Source organism: Nerophis ophidion, linkage group LG04 (genome assembly GCF_033978795.1).
Source record: "Nerophis ophidion isolate RoL-2023_Sa linkage group LG04, RoL_Noph_v1.0, whole genome shotgun sequence".
Taxonomy (NCBI): domain Eukaryota; kingdom Metazoa; phylum Chordata; class Actinopteri; order Syngnathiformes; family Syngnathidae; genus Nerophis; species Nerophis ophidion.
The window spans coordinates 79,170,482-79,190,805 of record NC_084614.1 but is presented as its reverse complement, the minus strand read 5'-3'; the positions used below and the strand labels follow the sequence as shown (position 1 = coordinate 79,190,805).

General features: G+C 34.9%; 1 protein-coding gene across 2 annotated transcripts in view; it reads left to right on the top strand.

Moving 5' to 3' along the window:
* The first annotated feature begins 568 nt into the window (after positions 1-568).
* Positions 569-20,324, top strand: part of LOC133551966 (calcium-binding protein 8-like) — an 89,294-nt gene continuing 69,538 nt past the window's right edge. Inside the window, exon 1 of one of the 2 annotated variants that reach the window (XM_061899173.1) lies at positions 569-874. The gene's annotated coding sequence lies outside the window, so the exon portion shown is untranslated. The remainder of the gene's footprint in view (positions 875-20,324) is intronic. The other variant, XM_061899174.1, reaches the window with a different exon arrangement.

Below are 20,324 nucleotides of genomic sequence, written 5' to 3'. Positions count from 1 at the left end.
GACGTCCCACTGGGTGTGAGTTTTCCTTGCCCTTATGTGGGCCTACCGAGGATGTCGTGGTGGTTTGTGCAGCCCTTTGAGACACTAGTGATTTAGGGCTATATAAGTAAACATTGATTGAGTGATGATTGATAATGTTTATCTATTTTTTTTGGACTACATAATGCGGGCGTACAAACGCTTCCATGTCAGCCTTCTCTAGAATGTTCTATATTTAATGTGTCTAAACATGCGTGATATATGCACATATTTTCCAACGCGTACATACATGATACATGACGCATATGGGGCCGATATCAGGGCCGCGGGCCAATTAAAGAGAACAATAAGTAATCGTCGCAATTGTCAGGAGGAAACCCTTTGGAGGGGCTCGTACATCATAATCAGTGCGCGTGGGCGCGCGCGCGCGTGCGTGGCCCTAACACACACACATTATAGCGGATGTCGCGCGGGGAGGCGACAGTGTCCGTCTCACGCACGCGCACAACTACTTCTCACCCCCTCCTCTTGTGGCCCCGCCCACCTGGGAGACATGTAAATGGGTTAAGTGTAAGGGCGGGAAAGACCTCTCTCTCTTTCTCTCTCTTTCTCTCTCCCCGGTTGTTTTCGGAGCGGACCGGACTCGAACCGACGCCGCGTGCGGATGTGGAAGTGTCCGCGCGGTACCGGACGCCTGGGGGGTCGAACGAGCGGACATGCCGGCCGCCGTGAACCACTTGATTGAGCGGCTCGTCGCGTGGCCAGGTGACCGCGGACCGATGCCGACCGACTGAGAGGAGCTCCGGGGTAACGCGACGAGCCGTTTGCCGCCGGTCCGGACCGAGCGCGGCGGCGGTTGGGGAGGCGGACGACTCTCCGGTGGCTCCAGGCGCAGGTAGGCTGCGACACCCCCGTCACTAACCCCTCTTCCCCCTCTCCTTTCCCCGCTTCCAGCCCACGCTGCATGTGGACGCACCTGTTGTCACCGCAATGCATCTTGGTTAAGGGGGGGGGGGGTACAAATAGTCAGTTCCAGGGTCAAACTGGATTGGTTTAAGAACGCTGTGAAGTGAATCGCCCACTACTTAACTCACTTAAAAAAAAAAAAAAATTTAATAGATTTTTTTTTTTTTTTAAATAACTGTGATGAGGTGGCGACTTGTCCAGGCTGTACACCGCCTTCCCAAAGGGGACAAGCGGTAGGAAAATGGATGGATGGATAAATAAAATGCGGCATTTTCTAAAAATATATATATATTTGTGTTTTACAATTTTCATCTTTTAAACTTTGTTCACATAATATTCAAACTTTCATCTTTAATAATTGCAATAATGTCGAATTAAAAAAAAATGTTCACAAAATGTCAGCATTTTTACCAAGAAATTCATATTTCTTGCTATGAAGTGAATCAAGTCTTTGATTAACTGACGCCCACAACTTATCTCACTTTTTTAAATTTATTTTTAAATATTTTTCAAATAACTGTGATAAGGTGGCGACTTGTCCAGGGTGTACACCGCCTTCCCAAAGGGGACAAGCGGTAGAAAAATGGATGGATGGATAAATAAAATGCAGCATTTTCTAAAAAAAAAAATATATATATATATATTTGTGTTTTACAATTTTCATCTTTTAAACTTTGTTTACATAATATTCAAACATTCATCTTTTATAATTGCAATAAAGTCTGTTGAATTAAAAAAAAAATGTTCACAAAATGTCAGCATTTTTACCAAGAAATTCATATTTCTTCTCGTCAGGGAGCTACTTTTTCTGTTGTAAAATTGCGGCTTTATCCATCCATCCATCCATTTTCTACCCTTTTAGTCAGTTCCAGGGTCAAACTGGATTGGTTTAAGAACGCTATGAAGTGAATCGCCCACTACTTAACTCACTTTTTAAAAAAAAAAAATTTAATAGATTTTTTTTTTTTTTTTAATAACTGTGATGAAGGTGGCGACTTGTCCAGGGTGTATGCCGCCTTCCCAAAGGGGACAAGCGGTAGAAAAATGGATGGGTGGATAAATAACATGCAGCATTTTCTAAAAAAAATATTTGTGTTTGTCAATTTTCATCTTTTAAACTTTGTTTACATAATATTCAAACTTTCATCTTTTATAATTGCAATAAAGTCTGTTGAATTAAAAAAAAATGTTCACAAAATGTCAGCATTTTTACCAAGAAATTCATATTTCTTCTCGTCAAAGAGCTACTTTTTCTGTTGTAAAATTGCGACTTTATCCATCCATCCATCCATTTTCTACCCTTTTAGTCAGTTCCAGGGTCAAACTGGATTGGTTTAAGGACGCTATGAAGTGAATCAAGTCTTTAATTAACTGACACCCACAACTTATCTCACTTTTTTTTATTATTATTATTATTTTTTTAAATATTTTTCAAATAACTGTGATAAGATGGCGACGTGTCCAGGGTGTACACCGCCTTTCCAAAGGGGACAAGCGGTAGAAAATGGATGGATGGATAAATAACATGCAGCGTTTTCTAAAAAAAACTAAACATTTTTGTTGTACAATTTTCATCTTTTAAACTTTGTTTACATAATATTCAAACTTTAATCTTTTATAATTGCAATAAAGTCTGTTGAATTAAAAAAAAATGTTCACAAAATGTCAGCATTTTTACCAAGAAATTCATATTTCTTCTCGTCAAAGAGCTACTTTTTCTGTTGTAAAATTGCGACTTTATCCATCCATCCATCCATTTTCTACCCTTTTAGTCAGTTCCAGGGTCAAACTGGATTGGTTTAAGAACGCTATGAAGTGAATCAAGTCTTTTATTAACTGACACCCACAACTTATCTCACTTTTTTAATTTTTTTAATTAAAAAAAAAATATTTTTCAAATAACTGTGATAAGGTGGCGACTTGTCCAGGGTGTACGCCGCCTTCCCAAAGGGGACAAGCAGTAGAAAAATGGATGGATGGATAAATAACATGCAGCATTTTCTAAAAAAATATATATATATATTTGTGTTTTACAATTTTCATCTTTTAAACTTTGTTTACATAATATTCAAACTTTCATCTTTTATAATTGCAATAAAGTCTGTTGAATTAAAAAAATATTCACAAAATGTCAGCATTTTTACCAAGAAATTCTTATTTCTTCTCGTCAAAAAGTTACTTTTTCTGTTGTAAAATTGCGGCTTTATCCATCCATCCATCCATTTTCTACCCTTTTATTCCCTTTGGGGTCGCGGGGCCGCTGGTGCCTATCTCAGCTACAATCGGGGGTTACAACTTATATCACAATTTTATTTTTTTAATTAATCTTTTTATATTTTTTAAATAACTGTGATGAGGTGGCGACTTGTCCAGGGTGTACGCCGCATTCCCAAAGGGGACAAGCGGTAGAAAAATGGATGGATGGATAAATAACATGCAGTATTTTCTAAAAAAAAATATATATTTGTGTTTTACAATTTTCATCTTTTAAACTTTGTTTACATAATATTCAAACGTCATCTTTTATAATTGCAATTAAGTCTGTTGAATTAAAAAAAATGTTCACAAAATGTCAGCATTTTTACCAAGAAATTCTTATTTCTTCTCGTCAAAAAGTTACTTTTTCTGTTGTAAAATTGCGGCTTTATCCATCCATCCATCCATTTTCTACCCTTTTAGTCAGTTCCAGGGTCAAACTGGATTGGTTTAAGGACGCTATGAAGTGAATCAAGTCTTTAATTAACTGACGCCCACAACTTATCTCACTTTTTTTTATTATTATTATTTTTTTTAAAATATTTTTCAAATAACTGTGATAAGGTGGCGACGTGTCCTGGGTGTACGCCGCCTTCCCAAAGGGGACAAGCGGTAGAAAATGAATGGATGGATAAATAACATGCGGTATTTTCTAAAAAAATATATATATATATTTGTGTTTTACAATTTTCATCTTTTAAACTTTGTTTACATAATATTCAAACATTCATCTTTTATAATTGCAATAAAGTCTGTTGAATAAAAAAAAAAATGTTCACAAAATGTCAGCATTTTTACCAAGAAATTCATATTTCTTCTCATCAAAGAGCTACTTTTTCTGTTGTAAAATTGCGACTTTATCCATCCATCCATCCATTTTCTACCCTTTTAGTCAGTTCCAGGGTCAAACTGGATTGGTTTAAGAACGCTATGAAGTGAATCGCCCACTACTTAACTCACTTAAAAAAAAAAAAAAATTTAATAGATTTTTTTTTTTTTTTAAATAACTGTGATGAGGTGGCGACTTGTCCAGGCTGTACACCGCCTTCCCAAAGGGGACAAGCGGTAGGAAAATGGATGGATGGATAAATAAAATGCAGCATTTTCTAAAAATATATATATATTTGTGTTTTACAATTTTCATCTTTTAAACTTTGTTCACATAATATTCAAACTTTCATCTTTTATAATTGCAATAAAGTCTGTTGAATGTTCACAAAATGTCAGCATTTTTACCAAGAAATTCATATTTCTTCTCATCAAAGAGCTACTTTTTCTGTTGTAAAATTGCGACTTTATCCATCCATCCATCCATTTTTCTACCCTTTTAGTTCCAGGGTCAAACTGGATTGGTTTAAGGACGCTATGAAGTGAATCAAGTCTTTAATTAACTGACGCCCACAACTTATCTCACTTTTTTTTATTATTATTATTTTTTTAAAAAATATTTTTCAAATAACTGTGATAAGATGGCGACTTGTCCAGGGTGTACACCGCCTTCCCAAAGAGGACAAGCGGTAGAAAAATGGATGGATGGATAAATAACATGCGGTATTTTCTAAAAAAATATATATTTGTGTTTTACAATTTTCATCTTTTAAACTTTGTTCACATAATATTCAAACTTTCATCTTTAATAATTGCAATAATGTCTGTTGAATTAAAAAAATATTTTCACAAAATGTCAGCATTTTTACCAAGAAATTAATATTTCTTGCTATGAAGTGAATCAAGTCTTTGATTAACTGACGCCCACTACTTATCTCACTTTTTTAAATTTATTTTTAAATATTTTTCAAATAACTGTGATAAGGTGGCGACTTGTCCAGGGTGTACACCGCCTTTCCAAAGGGGACAAGCGGTAGAAAATGGATGGATAAATAAATAAAATGCAGCATTTTCTAAAAATATATATATATATATATATATATATATTTGTGTTTTACAATTTTCATCTTTTAAACTTTGTTTACATAATATTCAAACGTTCATCTTTTATAATTGCAATAAAGTCTGTTGAATTAAAAAAAAAATGTTCACAAAATGTCAGCATTTTTACCAAGAAATTCATATTTCTTCTCGTCAAAAAGTTACTTTTTCTGTTGTAAAATTGCGGCTTTATCCATCTATCCATCCATTTTCTACCCTTTTATTCCCTTTGGGGTCACGGGGGCCGCTGGTGCCTATCTCAGCTACAATCGGGGGTTACAACTTATATCACAATTTTATTTTTTTAATTAATCTTTTTATATTTTTTTAAATAACTGTGATGAGGTGGCGACTTGTCCAGGCTGTACGCCGCCTTCCCAAAGGGGACAAGCGGTAGGAAAATGGATGGATGGATAAATAAAATGCAGCATTTTCTAAAAAAATATATATATTTGTGTTTTACAATTTTCATCTTTTAAACTTTGTTCACATAATATTCAAACTTTCATCTTTTATAATTGCAATAAAGTCTGTTGAATTAAAAAAAAATGTTCACAAAATGTCAGCATTTTTACCAAGAAATTCATATTTCTTGCTATGAAGTGAATCAAGTCTTTGATTAACTGACGCCCAAAACCTTTTCTCACTTTTTTAATTTATTTTTAAATATTTTTCAAATAACTGTGATAAGGTGGCGACTTGTCCAGGGTGTACGCCGCCTTCCCAAAGGGGACAAGCGGTAGGAAAATGGATGGATGGATAAATAAAATGCAGCATTTTCTAAAAAAAAAATATATATATATATATATTTGTGTTTTACAATTTTCATCTTTTAAACTTTGTTTACATAATATTCAAACGTTCATCTTTTATAATTGCAATAAAGTCTGTTGAATTAAAAAAAAAATGTTCACAAAATGTCAGCATTTTACCAAGAAATTCTTATTTCTTCTCGTCAAAAAGTTACTTTTTCTGTTGTAAAATTGCGGCTTTATCCGATCCATCCATCCATTTTCTACCCTTTTATTCCCTTTGGGTCGCGGGGGCCGCTGGTGCCTATCTCAGCTACAATCGGGGGTTACAACTTATATCACAATTTTATTTTTTTAATTAATCTTTTTATATTTTTTTAAATAACTGTGATGAGGTGGCGACTTGTCCAGGCTGTACGCCGCATTCCCAAAGGGGACAAGCATTAGGAAAATGGATGGATGGATAAATAACATGCGGTATTTTCTAAAAAAAATACATATTTGTGTTTTACAATTTTCATCTTTTAAACTTTGTTTACATAATATTCAAACTTTCATCTTTTATAATTGCAATAAAGTCTGTTGAATTAAAAAAAAATGTTCACAAAATGTCAGCATTTTTACCAAGAAATTCATATTTCTTCTCGTCAAAGAGCTACTTTTTCTGTTGTAAAATTGCGACTTTATCCATCCATCCATCCATTTTCTACCCGTTTTAGTCAGTTCCAGGGTCAAACTGGATTGGTTTAAGGACGCTATGAAGTGAATCAAGTCTTTAATTAACTGATGCCCTCAACTTATCTCACTTTTTTATTATTTTTAATTTAAAAAAAAAAATGTTTTCAAATAACTGTGATAAGGTGACGACTTGTCCAGGGTGTACGCCGCCTTCCCAAAGGGGACAAGCAGTAGGAAAATGGATGGATGGATAAATAACATGCGGTATTTTCTAAAAAAAAAATATATTTGTGTTTTACAATTTCATCTTTTAAACTTTGTTTACATAATATTCAAACTTTCATCTTTAATAATTGCAATAAAGTCTGTTGAATTAAAAAAATGTTCACAAAATGTCAGCATTTTTACCAAGAAATTCATATTTCTTCTCGTCAAAGAGCTACTTTTTCTGTTGTAAAATTGCGACTTTATCCATCCATCCATCCATTCTCTACCCTTTTAGTCAGTTCCAGGGTCAAACTGGATTGGTTTAAGGACGCTGTGAAGTGAATCAAGTCTTTTATTAACTGACTGACTGACTGACTCAACTTTTTTTATTTAAATTTTTTTGTTTTTAAATATTTTTCAAATAACTGTGATAAGGTGGCGACTTGTCCAGGGTGTACACCGCCTTCCCAAAGAGGATAAGCGGTAGAAAAATGGATGGATGGATGGATAAATAACATGCGGTATTTTCTAAAAAAATATATATATATATGTGTTTTACAATTTTCATCTTTTAAACTTTGTTTACATAATATTCAAACTTTCATCTTTTATAATTGCAATAAAGTCCTCTTGAATTAAAAAAAAATGTTCACAAAATGTCAGCATTTTTACCAAGAAATTCATATTTCTTCTCGTCAAAGAGCTACTTTTTCTGTTGTAAAATTGCGACTTTATCCATCCATCCATCCATCCATTTTCTACCCTTTTAGTCAGTTCCAGGGTCAAACTGGATTGGTTTAAGAACGCTATGAAGTGAATCGCCCACTACTCAACTCACTTTTAAAAAAAAATTTAATAGATTTTTTTTTTTTTTTAAATAACTGTGATGAGGTGGCGACTTGTCCAGGGTGTACGCCGCCTTCCCAAAGGGGACAAGCGGTAGGAAACTGGATGGATGGATAAATAACATGCGGTATTTTCTAAAAAAATATATATATATTTGTGTTTTACAATTTTCATCTTTTAAACTTTGTTTACATAATATTCAAACTTTCATCTTTTATAATTGCAATAAAGTCTGTTGAATTAAAAAAAATGTTCACAAAATGTCAGCATTTTACCAAGAAATTCATATTTCTTCTCGTCAAAGAGCTACTTTTTCTGTTGTAAAATTGCGATTTTATCCATCCATCCATCCATCCATTTCTACCCTTTTATTCCCTTTGGGGTCGCGGGGGCCGCTGGTGCCTATCTCAGCTACAATCGGGGGCTACAACTTATATCACAATTTTATTTTTTTATAAATTTTTTTTATATTTTTTAAATAACTGTGATAAGGTGACGACTTGTCCAGGCTGTACGCCGCCTTTCCAAAGGGGACAAGCGGTAGGAAAATGGATGGATGGATAAATAACATGCGGTGTTTTCTAAAAAAATATATATATTTGTGTTTTACAATTTTCATATTTTAAACTTTGTTTACATAATATTCAAACTTTCATCTTTTATAATTGCAATAAAGTCTGTTGAATTAAAAAAAAATGTTCACAAAATGTCAGCATTTTTACCAAGAAATTCATATTTCTTCACGTCAAAGAGCTACTTTTCTGTTGTAAAATTGCGACTTTATCCATCCATCCATCCATTCTCTACCCTTTTAGTCAGTTCCAGGGTCAAACTGGATTGGTTTAAGAACGCTATGAAGTGAATCGCCCACTACTTAACTCACTTTAAAAAAAAAAATTTTAATAGATTTTTTTTTTTTTTTTAATAACTGTGATGAAGGTGGCGACTTGTCAGGGTGTACACCGCCTTCCCAAAGGGGACAAGCGGTATAAAAATGGATGGATGGATAAATAAAATGCAGCATTTTCTTAAAAAAATCAACATTTGTGTTTTACAATTTTCATCTTCTAAACTTTGTTTACATAATATTCAAACTTTCATCTTTTATAATTGCAATAAAGTCTGTTGAATTAAAAAAAAATGTTCACAAAATGTCAGCATTTTTACAAGAAATTCATATTTCTTGCTATGAAGTGAATCAAGTCTTTGATTAACGGACGCCCACAACTTATCTCACTTTTTTAAATTTATTTTTAAATATTTTTCAAATAACTGTGATAAGGTGGCGACTTGTCCAGGGTGTACACCGCCTTCCCAAAGGGGACAAGCGGTAGAAAAATGGATGGATGGATAAATAAAATGCAGCATTTTCTAAAAAAAAAAATATATACATATATATATTTGTGTTTTACAAATTTCATCTTTTAAACTTTGTTTACATAATATTCAACTTTCATCTTTTATAATTGCAATAAAGTCTGTTGAATTAAAAAAAAATCTTCACAAAATGTCAGCATTTTTACCAAGAAATTCATATTTCTTCTCGTCAAAGAGCTACTTTTTCTGTTGTAAAATTGCGGCTTTATCCATCCATCCATCCATCCATCCATTTTTCTACGCTTGTCCCAGTTTGGAAGGCGGTGGTACACCCGGGACAAGTCGCCACCTTCATCACAGTTGTTGAAAAATAAATAAAAATATAATAAAAAAACTCACTTAATTTTTTTTATTTATTTTTTTATTTATTTTTCAACAACTGTGATGAGGTGGCGACTTGTCCAGGGTGTACACCGCCTTCCCAAAGGGGACAAGCGGTAGAAAAATGGATGGATGGATAAATAACATGCAGCATTTTCTAAAAAAAACAAAAAACATTTGTGTTGTACAATTTTCATCTTTTAAGCTTTGTTCACATATTTCATCTTTTATAATTGCAATAACGTCAGTTAAATAAAAACAATTTTTTACCAAGAAATTCATATTTCTTCTCGTCGAAGAGCTACTTTTTCTGTTGTAAAATTGCAACTTTAATCTTGTAGAATTACGATTTTATTCTCACAATCCAACTTTCATAGTTGCAATAACTTCTTTTAAAATGTATTCCTTAAAATTGTAAGATTTTCTCAAAAGAATGTAAACTTCTTCTTAATGAAGAATTATGGTTTTATTCATGTCATCCAACTTTCATCTTTCATAATTGCAATAATTCTTGTAAAATTCACATTCTCCAAAAATGCGTTTTTTTTGTCAAAATTCTTCTTTTTCAACTTTTTGATGTAAAATGTTCATCTTGTAAACTATAACTTTATTCACATAATAATCGCTATGAAGTGAATCAAGTCCTTAATTAACTGACGCCCACAACTTATGTGACTATTAAATTTTTTTTAATTTTTTAAATAACTGTGATGAGGTGGCGACTTGTCCAGGGTGTACACCACCTTCCGCCCGATTGCAGTTGAGATAGGCACCAGCGCCCCCCACAACCCAAAAAGGGACAAGCGGTACAAAAATGGATGGATGGATGGATAAATAACTTGCAGCATTTTCTAAAAAAAAACAAAACATTTGTGTTGTACAATTTTCATCTTTTAAACTTTGTTCACATAATATTCAAACTTTCATCTTTTATAATTGCAATAAATTTTTCCAAAAATGTCAGCATTTTTACCAAGAAATTCATATTTCTTCTAGCCAAAGAGCTACTTTTTCTGTTGTAAAATTGCGACTTTAATCTTGTAGAATTATGACTTTATTAATTGCAATGACGTATTGTTTTCATCTGTCGCACACCTGTTGATTATCATCCTGATTTAAGCCTGCCTCCTTTGTTCTGTCGTTCTCGCTTCGTAGTCCGTGGTACACGTAACAAGTGACGACTCTCATTCCATTCCCTATTCTGGTAAACCAGTTTTGTACTCGCTAGCTTCCGCGCTACGCTTTTGGTTCTTTCTAGCTCTCATGCTAGTTCTGTCTGTTTCGCCTTTTGTGCCCTAGTGCAAGTTTTCTGTTTCTTAGTCTGTTTTATGTTTAAATAAATCAGCATTTCTTACATAATTCCACTTTCAAAGCTTCATTGATTAGTTTCTTCAGTTCCCAAACATTTATTGAGTGTTGTTAAAGGAAAAAGTGATGTAACACAGTGGTGAACATGCCCTTTCCCAACTACTTTGGCATGTGTTGCAGCCATGAAATTCCAAGTTAGTTATTATTTGCAAAAAAGAAAATAAAGTTTTTAAGTTTGAACATCAAATATCTTATCTTTGTAGTAAATTCAACTGAATATGGGTCGAAAAGGATTTGCAAATCATTGTATTCCGTTTATATTTACACAATTTCCCAACTCATATGTACATACAAAAAAGCAACATAGGAACATAAATAACAATAAAAAAAGAACAGCAGTGGCGTGGAGGCTTTAAGTACATGAAAAAATATTGTTATTAATATTCTTTCAATATGGTGGACACATGTCAGTTGTAATGAAATAGGCTTATAAAAAAGGCTAAAACATATATTTACATAAACATGTATTCTGTATTTGTATGAGGATTTCAGCCTATTCTCATTTTGTTATGTCTTTTTGCGCTATTTTAAATCTTTTTTATTTTATTCCTCTGACGTGCCAAAAAAAAAACGGGTGCGTTCAGCAAATGTCCTCCGGGCCATTAGCAGTCATGGGTAGGAATGTATATTGTTGAGATTTTATTGGTATATCAATCAGTATTTACGAGTACTCTTATCTGTAATTTGTGGAAATAAATGCATTTTAATTAGCATCTTTATTAGCACAAATTAAACCGTAAGCAAAGCCGTAACACCTCCAACATGATGCACTGTAACTAGAGTTGTCCGATAATGGCTTTTTTGCCGATATTGTCCAACTCTTAATTACCGATTCTGAAATCAACCGATAGCGATATATATAGTCGTGAAATTAACACATTTTTATGCGTAATTTTGTTGTTATGCCCCGCTGGGTGCAGTAAACAATGTGACGAGGTTTTCCAAAATAAATCAACTCAAGGAGTGGAAAAAGAAAGGCCAAATATGGCAGTTAGTTAATTTATTAATTTTTTTGTTTTGTTAATTCACTTAAAGTTATTACAGTATGTCTCCATAAAAATATTGTTTTATTTATTTATAAATTTTGCCCAAAAGGGGCGTATTTCAATTTCTTACACACACTTGTTATTTCATATGTTGACCAGAGGGGGAGCACTTTTAAAACCGACGCACATGAATGTTGTCTGTCTATCTGTGTTGGCCCCTGCGATGAGGTGGCGACTTGTCCAGGGTGTACAGATATGGCACTGCCATATTTATTATTGAAGTCACAAAGTGCATTATTTTATTTTTTTAACATGCCTCAAAACAGGAGCTCTGAATTTGGGACATGCTCTCCCTGAGAAAGCATGAGGAGGTTGAGATGGGCAGGGTTGGTATATTGTCGCGTCCCAGAAAAGATAGTGCTGCAAGGGGTTCTGGTATTTGTTCTGTTGTGTTACGGTGCAGATGTTCTTTTGAAATGTTAACTGAAATATTGTCTAAATATGCAAAAATATATTACCAAACATTGAAACATAGATATAAATACTAATGATAATGATTTCAAAGCAAGTTATCCATTAAATTGTGCAAAGTTAAAGTAGCCATAGATTTCATGGTAAATTTGTAAAAATTTATTGTAGTTTTTACAGTATTTTTCTCTAAACGAAAAAAAAACTTTACTCCTTTTTTTTTACTGTAATAAACTTTTGTGCCGTTTTGGCATTTACAATAATACACTGAAAAAGCTACAGTTGTTAATTTGCTTTAAAAAAAACAACAAAAAAACTGGCTGTAAAATTTTCTGTAAAATTGCAGGGGGGTTTTATTTATAGTAAAAAAAAAAACAAATGTACATTTTACAGTAAAATTCTGGCAACTGAGCTGCCTTTTTTAACCATAAAAACAGCAGTACTGTTTTTGCATTTACAGTAATATACACTACATTTTGAGGTGAAATTATTGCAACTTACCGTATATATTTAGTTTACATTTTAGTTTGAAAAGAAATCTACTAATAAAATGCATTAAAAACTTGTGTAATAATAGTATTTACTGTTAAAAAGCGATTTTGACACCTATCATCTACATCAACAATATGATTTGCATGAGTGGCGAGACAGGACAGATTTAAAAAAATATATTTATAAAAAAATATATATATTTTTTTAAATGTTTTAAATCGATTAAAATTGTTTCAAATAAGAATTGCGATTTATTAAAAAATAAAAAAATATTTTTGACACCCCTAGTTTGTTGTTCGGACAGAGTTGACAGTGGGATGAAGCGGTGGTCCAAGGTGACACCTGAGTAGGAATCAAACCGCGACCCCAGAGTGAAGAGTAATTGGATGATTTTTGTAATCGGTTTACTCAAAAATGCAATAAAAAGTCTTTGCTGCATCAGATCATCAGACTGATGGAGGACTAAAGATGTCGCTCATGTTGATCTCGGACCGTCTCTGATGCTGTCTCGTCCTAAATGTGTGTGTGTGTGTGTGTGTGTGTGTGTGTGTGTGTGTGTGTGTATTTTCTACCCTTCTTGAGACATCAACAAGGAAAAGTAGCTATGGAGAATGTCTCATTTGCACCTCTGGTGGTGAAATCTATCAAAATGAAGGTTAACCCACAAAGGAGGGATGTTTCAAATTGTATGTGTCCATCCATCCATTTTCTACCGCTTATTCCCTTTGGGGTTCCTATCTCAGCTACAATCGGGCAGAAGGCGCTGTACACCCTGGACAAGTCGCCACCTCATCGCAGGGGCCAACACAGATAGACAGACAACATTCATGTGTGTCGGTTTTAAAAGTGCTCCCCCTCTGGTCAACATATGAAATAACAAGTGTGTGTAAGAAATTGAAATGCGCCCCTTTTGGGCGCATTTATAAATAAATAAATTTAAAAATATTTTTATAGAGACATACTGTAATAACTTTAAGTGAATTAAGAAAACAAAAAATAAAAATAAAATTAATAAATTAACTAACTGTGTCGGCTTTTAAAATTGGGAACAATTTCTCATATTCTGTCTTATAGCTCGGTTGGTAGAGCGGCCGTGCCAGCAACTTAAGGGTTGCAGGTTCGATTCCCGCCTCCGCCATCCTAGTCACTGCCGTTGTGTCCTTGGGCAAGACACTTTACCCACCTGCTCCCAGTGCCACCCACACTGCTTTAAATGTAACTTAGATATTGGGTTTCACTATGTAAAGTGCTTTGAGTCACTAGAGAAAAGCGCTATATAAATATAATTCACTTCACTTCTGTAAAATTGCAATATTTTCTCTTAAAATAATTTTTATGCAGATTGATTACTTTTTAATGCAAAATGATGACATTTGTCATATAAAATGCCGACTTTTATCACAATATTGCCAATTTTTTTTGTGTTCTTGTAAAATAGGGACTTTTTTTGAGTAAAATTATGACTTCTGTCATAATTTTTCAGAGTAAAATTCTGTTATTATTACAATATTGGACACATTTTATTTATTTCTTATACAATTGTGACTTTTGTCGAGTAAAATTACGACTCTTCTCATAAAATTGCCAAATGTTAAGTTTTTTTGTAAAATTGCGACTGTTAAGTAAAATTCCAACTTTTATCATATTATTGTGCAAATTTTCAGTTTTTCTTGTAAAATTTTGACTTGCGTTATATAAAATTACGACTTTTATTATAATACTGCCAAAATTCTAAGTTTTTCTTGTGAAATTTGCCAAAATTTGACCAAAAATGTATTTTAAAAAATCAAATAAATATGTTAATAGAGACATACTGTATTAACTTGAAGTAAATTAGGAAAACAAAAAATTCCGAAAAATTAATTGATTAACTAAAATCAGTCTTTTTTTATTACAATCTGTTCTTATAAAATTGGGAACAATTTCTCACATTCTTTCTTTTTCTGTAAAATTGCAATATTTTGTCGTTAATTTATTATTTTTCAATGCAAAATAACTACTCTTTAATGCATAATAGTAACATTTGTCATATAAAATTCGGACTTTTATCACAATATTGCCATTATTTTGTTGTTCTCGTAAAATAGTAAGATTTTTTGAGTAAAATTATGACTTTTGTTGTAATTTTGCCAAGTAAAATTCTAATTATTATTATAATATTGCCAACATTTTTAAAGTTTTCTTATAAAACTGTGACTGTTGTCGGGTAAAATTACGACTCTTCATAAATTTGCCAATATTTAAGCTTTTTCTTGTCAAATTGTGACTGTTATTTAGTAAAATTCCAACTTTGATCCAAATATTGCACAGACGTTTAGTTTTTCTTGTAAAATTTTGACTTGCGTTGAGTAAAATTGCGACTTTTATCATAATACTGCCAAATTTTAAGTTTTTCTTGTGAAATTGTGACATTTTGTGAAATTTCCAAGTCATTATTCACAACAAACTTTTTTATATTTGCCTAGTATGTATATATTATTAATGTAAATACAAATCTTTATATATCTAGAACGGCTGGTCCTAAAGAGGTAGGAATTTTTCCCAGGTCTCAAGAAGGTCAGAAATACAAGAATGTATGTTTGTTCTTGTATTTTTACCCTTCTTGAGACATCAACAAGGAAAAGTAGCTTCCATATGAGGAGATGTGAACAAGTTAGGACATAACTCATGATCCCAATACGGAAAACCATCGCATCTAATAGAGAATGTGTCATTTGCACCCCTGGTGGTGAAATCTATCAAAATAAGGGTGGTCCCAAAAAGGAGGGATTTTTCAAATTGTATGTGTGTCTGTTTTAAAAGTGCTCCCCCTCTGGTCAACATATGAAATAACAAGTGTGTGTAAGAAATTTAAATGCGCCCCATTTGGGCAAAATTAATGAAAAAATAAAATAAATATGTTTATAGAGACATACTGTAATAACTGGAGGTAAATTTTAAAAAGGAACTAAAAGCAGTCTTTTCTTACAATGTGTCGACTTTTTTCTTATAAATTTGGGAACAATTTCTCATGTTCTTTCTTTTTCTGTAATATTGCAATATTTTCTCGTAAAAAAAAGGTTTTAAATGCAAAACGGTAACATTTGTCATATAAAATTCTGACTTTTATCACAATATTGCCAATTTTTTTGTTGTTGTGTAATAGTGAGATTTTTTAAGTAAAATTGTAAATTTTGTCATAATTTTGCAAAGTAAAATTTTGATTATTATAATATTGCATACATTTTTAAGGTTTTCTTATAAAACTGTGACTTTTAGGGAGTGTAATCACGACTCTTTTTTATAAAGTTGCCAATATTTTAAGCTTTTTCTTGTAAAATTGCGACTGTTTTTTGAGTAATATTCCAACTTTTATCCAAATTTTGCACAAATGTTCAGTTTTTCTTGTAAAATTTTCACTTGCGTTGAGTAAAATTACGTCTTTTATCATGATATTGACAAATTTTAAGTTTTTCTTGTGAAATTGTGACATTTTTCTTGTGAAATTCCAAGTCATTTTTCACAACAAGCTTTTTAAAAATTGCCTAGTAATGTATATATTATTAATATTGTAAATACAAATCTTTATATATCTCGAAAGGGCAGTCTTAAAGGGGTAGGCATTTTTCAGAGGTCTCAAGAAGGTCAGAAATACAAGAATGTATGTTTGTTCTTGTATTTCTACCCTTCTTGAGACATCAACAAGGAAAAGTAGCTTCCATATGAGGAGATGTGAACAAGTTAGGACATAACTCATGATCCCAATACGGAAAACGATTGCATTTAATAGAGAATGTGTCATTTGCACCCCTGGTGGTGAAATCTATCAAAATAAGGGTGGTCCCAAAAAGGAAGGGTTTTTCAAATTGTATGTGTGTCGGTTTTAAAGTGCTCCCCCTCTGGTCAACATATGAAATAACAAGTGTGTGTAAGAAATTTAAATGCGCCCCCTTTGGGCAAAATTAATGAAAAAATAAAATAAAAATATTTATAGAGACATACTGTAATAACTGGAAGTAAATTTTAAAAAGGAACTAAAAGCAGTCTTTTTCTTACAATGTGTCGACTTTTTTCTTATAAAATTGGAACAATTTCTCATGTTCTTTCTTTTTCTGTAATATTGCAATATTTTCTCATAAAAAAAATGTTTTTAAATGCAAAATGGTGACATTTGTCATAAAATTCTGACTGTCAGCACAATATTGCCAATTTTGTTGTTGTGTAATAGTGAGATTTTTTGAGTACAATTGTAAATTTTGTCATAATTTTGCAGAGTAAAATTTTGATTATTATAATATTGCATACATTTTTAAGGTTTTCTTATAAAACTGTGACTTTTAGCGAGTGTAATCACGACTCTTTTTATAAAATTGCCAATATTTTAAGCTTTTTCTTGTAAAATTGCGACTGTTTTTTGAGTAATATTCCAACTTTTATCCAAATCTTGCACAAATGTTCAGTTTTTCTTGTAAAATGTTCACTTGCGTTGAGTAAAATTACGTCTTTTATCATAATACTGCCAAATTTTAAGTTTTTCTTGTGAAATTGTGACATTTTTTGGGGAAATTTCAAGTCATTTTTCACAACAAGCTTTTTAAAATTTGCCTAGCATGTAAATATTATTAATATTGTAAATACAAATCTTTATATATTTAGAAAGGGCGGTCTTAAAGTGGTAGGCATTTTTCAGAGGTCTCAAGAAGGTCAGAAGTACAAGTGTGTGTGTGTGTGTGTGTGTGTGTGTGTGTGTGTGTGTGTGTGTGTGTGTGTGTGTGTGAGTGTGTGTGTTGCTGTAGTCGCCCCGCAGCAGGTTTTTCTCCCCACGGCAAGTTCAAGCAAGTCAGGAGGAAACAACATTTTCCACTTTGGGATCAATCTGTGCTTCTCTTGAACGCCCCCACCTTCCATCTCCTGCATGCTTCCCCTTTTCAAGCTTCGCTTCATCACAAACACCTCAAACCTTACACTGACCTCTCCGTCCCTCTCATCTGCACCTTTCATCCCACACACACACCCACACACACACACACACACACACGCACACACACACGCCTTAAATGTCAGAAAACACACTCTGCAGCAGCTCCGATGTGAGTGACTTTAGTGCTGTGTCAGCAAGATGTGTTGAATTCACGTGTGTGTTTACATGAGGCGGTCTACTCCGAGTCCTTCATGGCAGACCTTCCCTGGACGCTTGGTCGGTTAAATGGATCCAAAATTTAAAAAAATACCGCTTTTGAAGGACACGTCGATAGATGAGGAGTGCTGGGAAGGCGGGGGCGGGGTCAAAAAAGGCGAGCAAAAACATATGAAAGAGTCCGCATCTCAGCGGGGACTCGTGTTGCCATGGTGACCTGCACGGGAGCCTTTAGTTTGCAGGTGGGGTGATCGCAGCCCGACCAGAAACAGATGGACCAAAGAGTATATTTATATATATATATATACACACACACACACACACACACACACACACAACAATCTAGTCTTGCACATGTGCCAGACAGTTTTGTTCACAGCAACAATCCCCTGGACCCTCGACCTTTGTGACGCTTTTGTCTCTGCTCCTCTTTGTGTGGAGTCCAGCATTCCTCCTCTGGATCTGTGTCCAACTTGATGACACAGGGAGGGGAGGAAGGACACAAGCCTGTGCAGAAAGAGTGTAATTAAGGGGATGAAAAGGAGGGAGAAAGGGTGTAAAGAAGTAGAGGAGTGGCAGGAGAAAGGGTGTAAAGGAGGGGATGAAAAGGAGGGAGAAAGGGTGTAAAGAAGGACAGGTGTGGCAGGAGAAAGGGTGTAAAGGAGGGGATGAAAAAGAGGGAGTAAGGGTGTAAGGAAGGAGAGGAATGGCAGGAGAAAGGGTGTATGGAAGGGGATGAAAAGGAGGGAGAAAGGGTGTAAAGAAGGAGAGGAGTGGCGCGAGATAGGATGTAAAGAAGGAGAGGAGTGGCAGGAGAAAGGGTGTAAAGAAGGAGATGAAAAGGAGGGAAAAAAGGTTTAAAGAACGAGAGGAGTGGCAGGAGAAAGGGTGTAAAGAAGGGGATGAAAAGGAGGCAGAAAGGATGTAAAGAAGGAGAGGAGTGGCGCGAGAAAGGATGTAAAAAAGGAGAGGAGTGGCAGGAGACAGGGTGTAAAGGAAGGGGATGAAAAGGAGGGAGAAAGGGTGTAAAGGAGAGGATTGGCAGGAGAAAGGGTGTAAAGGAGAGGATTGGCAGGAGAAAGGGTGTAAAGGAGAGGATTGGCAGGAGAAAGGGTGTAAAGAAGGAGAGGAGTGGCAGGAGACAGGGTGTAAAGGAGGGGATGAAAAGGAGGGAGAAAGGGTGTAAAGGAGGGGATGAAAAGGAGGGAGAAAGGGTGCAAAGAAGGAGAGGAGTGGTGCGAGAAAGGATGTAAAGAAGGAGAGGAGTGGCAGGAGAAAGGGTGTAAAGAAGGAGAGAAATTGCAGGAGAAAGGGTGTAACGAAGGGGATGAAAAGGAGGGAGAAAGGGTGTAAAGAAAGAGAGGAGTTGCAGGAGAAAAGGTGTAAAGAAGGGGATGAAAAGGAGGGAGAATGGGTGTAAAGAAGGAGAGGAATGGCAGGAGAAAGGGTGTAAAGAAGAGGATGAAAAGGAGGGAGAAATGGTGTAATGAAGGAAAGGAGTGGCAGGAGAAAGGTGTAAAGAAGGGGATGAAAAGGAGGGAGAAAAGGTCTAAAGAAGGGGGTGAAAAGGAGGGAGAAAGGGTTTAAAGGAGAGGAGTAGCCGGAGAAAGGGTGTAAAGAAAGGGATGAAAAGGAGGGAGAAAGGGTGTAAAGAAGGAGAGGAATGGCAGGAGAAAGGGTGTAAAGAAGGAGAGGAATGGCAGGAGAAAGGGTGTAAAGAAGGAGAGGAGTGGCAGGAGAAAGGGTGTAAAGGAGGGGATGAAAAGGAGGGAGAAAGGGTGTAAAGAAGGAGAGGAATGGCGCGAGAAAGAATGTAAAGAAGGAGAGGAGTGGCAGGAGAAAGGTTGTAAAGAAGGGGATGAAAAGGAGGGAAAAAGGGTCTAAAGAATGAGAGGAGTGGCAGGAGAAAGGTTGTAAAGAAGGGGATGAAAAGGAGGGAGAAAGGATGTAAAGAAGGAGAGGAGTGGCAGGAGAAAGGGTGTAAAGAAGGAGATGAAAAGGAGGGAAAAAAGTTTTAAAGAACGAGAGGAGTGGCAGGAGAAAGGATGTAAAGAAGGGGATGAAAAGGAGGCAGAAAGGATGTAAAGAAGGAGAGGAATGGCGCGAGAAAGGATGTAAAGAAGGAGAGGAGTGGCAGGAGACAGGGTGTAAAGGAAGGGGATGAAAAGGAGGGAGAAAGGGTGTAAAGAAGGAGAGGATTGGCAGGAGAAAGGGTGTAAAGGAGGGGATGAAAAGGAAGGTGGAAAGGGTGCAAAGAAGGAGAGGAGTGGTGCGAGAAAGGATGTAAAGAAGGAGAGGAGTGGCAGGAGAAAGGGTGTAAAGAAGGAGAGAAATTGCAGGAGAAAGGGTGTAACGAAGGGGATGAAAAGGAGGGAGAAAGGGTGTAAAGAAAGAGAGGAGTGGCAGGAGAAAAGGTGTAAAGAAGGGGATGAAAAGGAGGGAGAATGGGTGTAAAGAAGGAGAGGAATAGCAGGAGAAAGAGTGTAAAGAAGGGGATGAAAAGGAGGGAGAAATGGTGTAATGAAGGAAAGGAGTGGCAGGAGAAAGGTGTAAAGAAGGGGATGAAAAGGAGGGAGAAAAGGT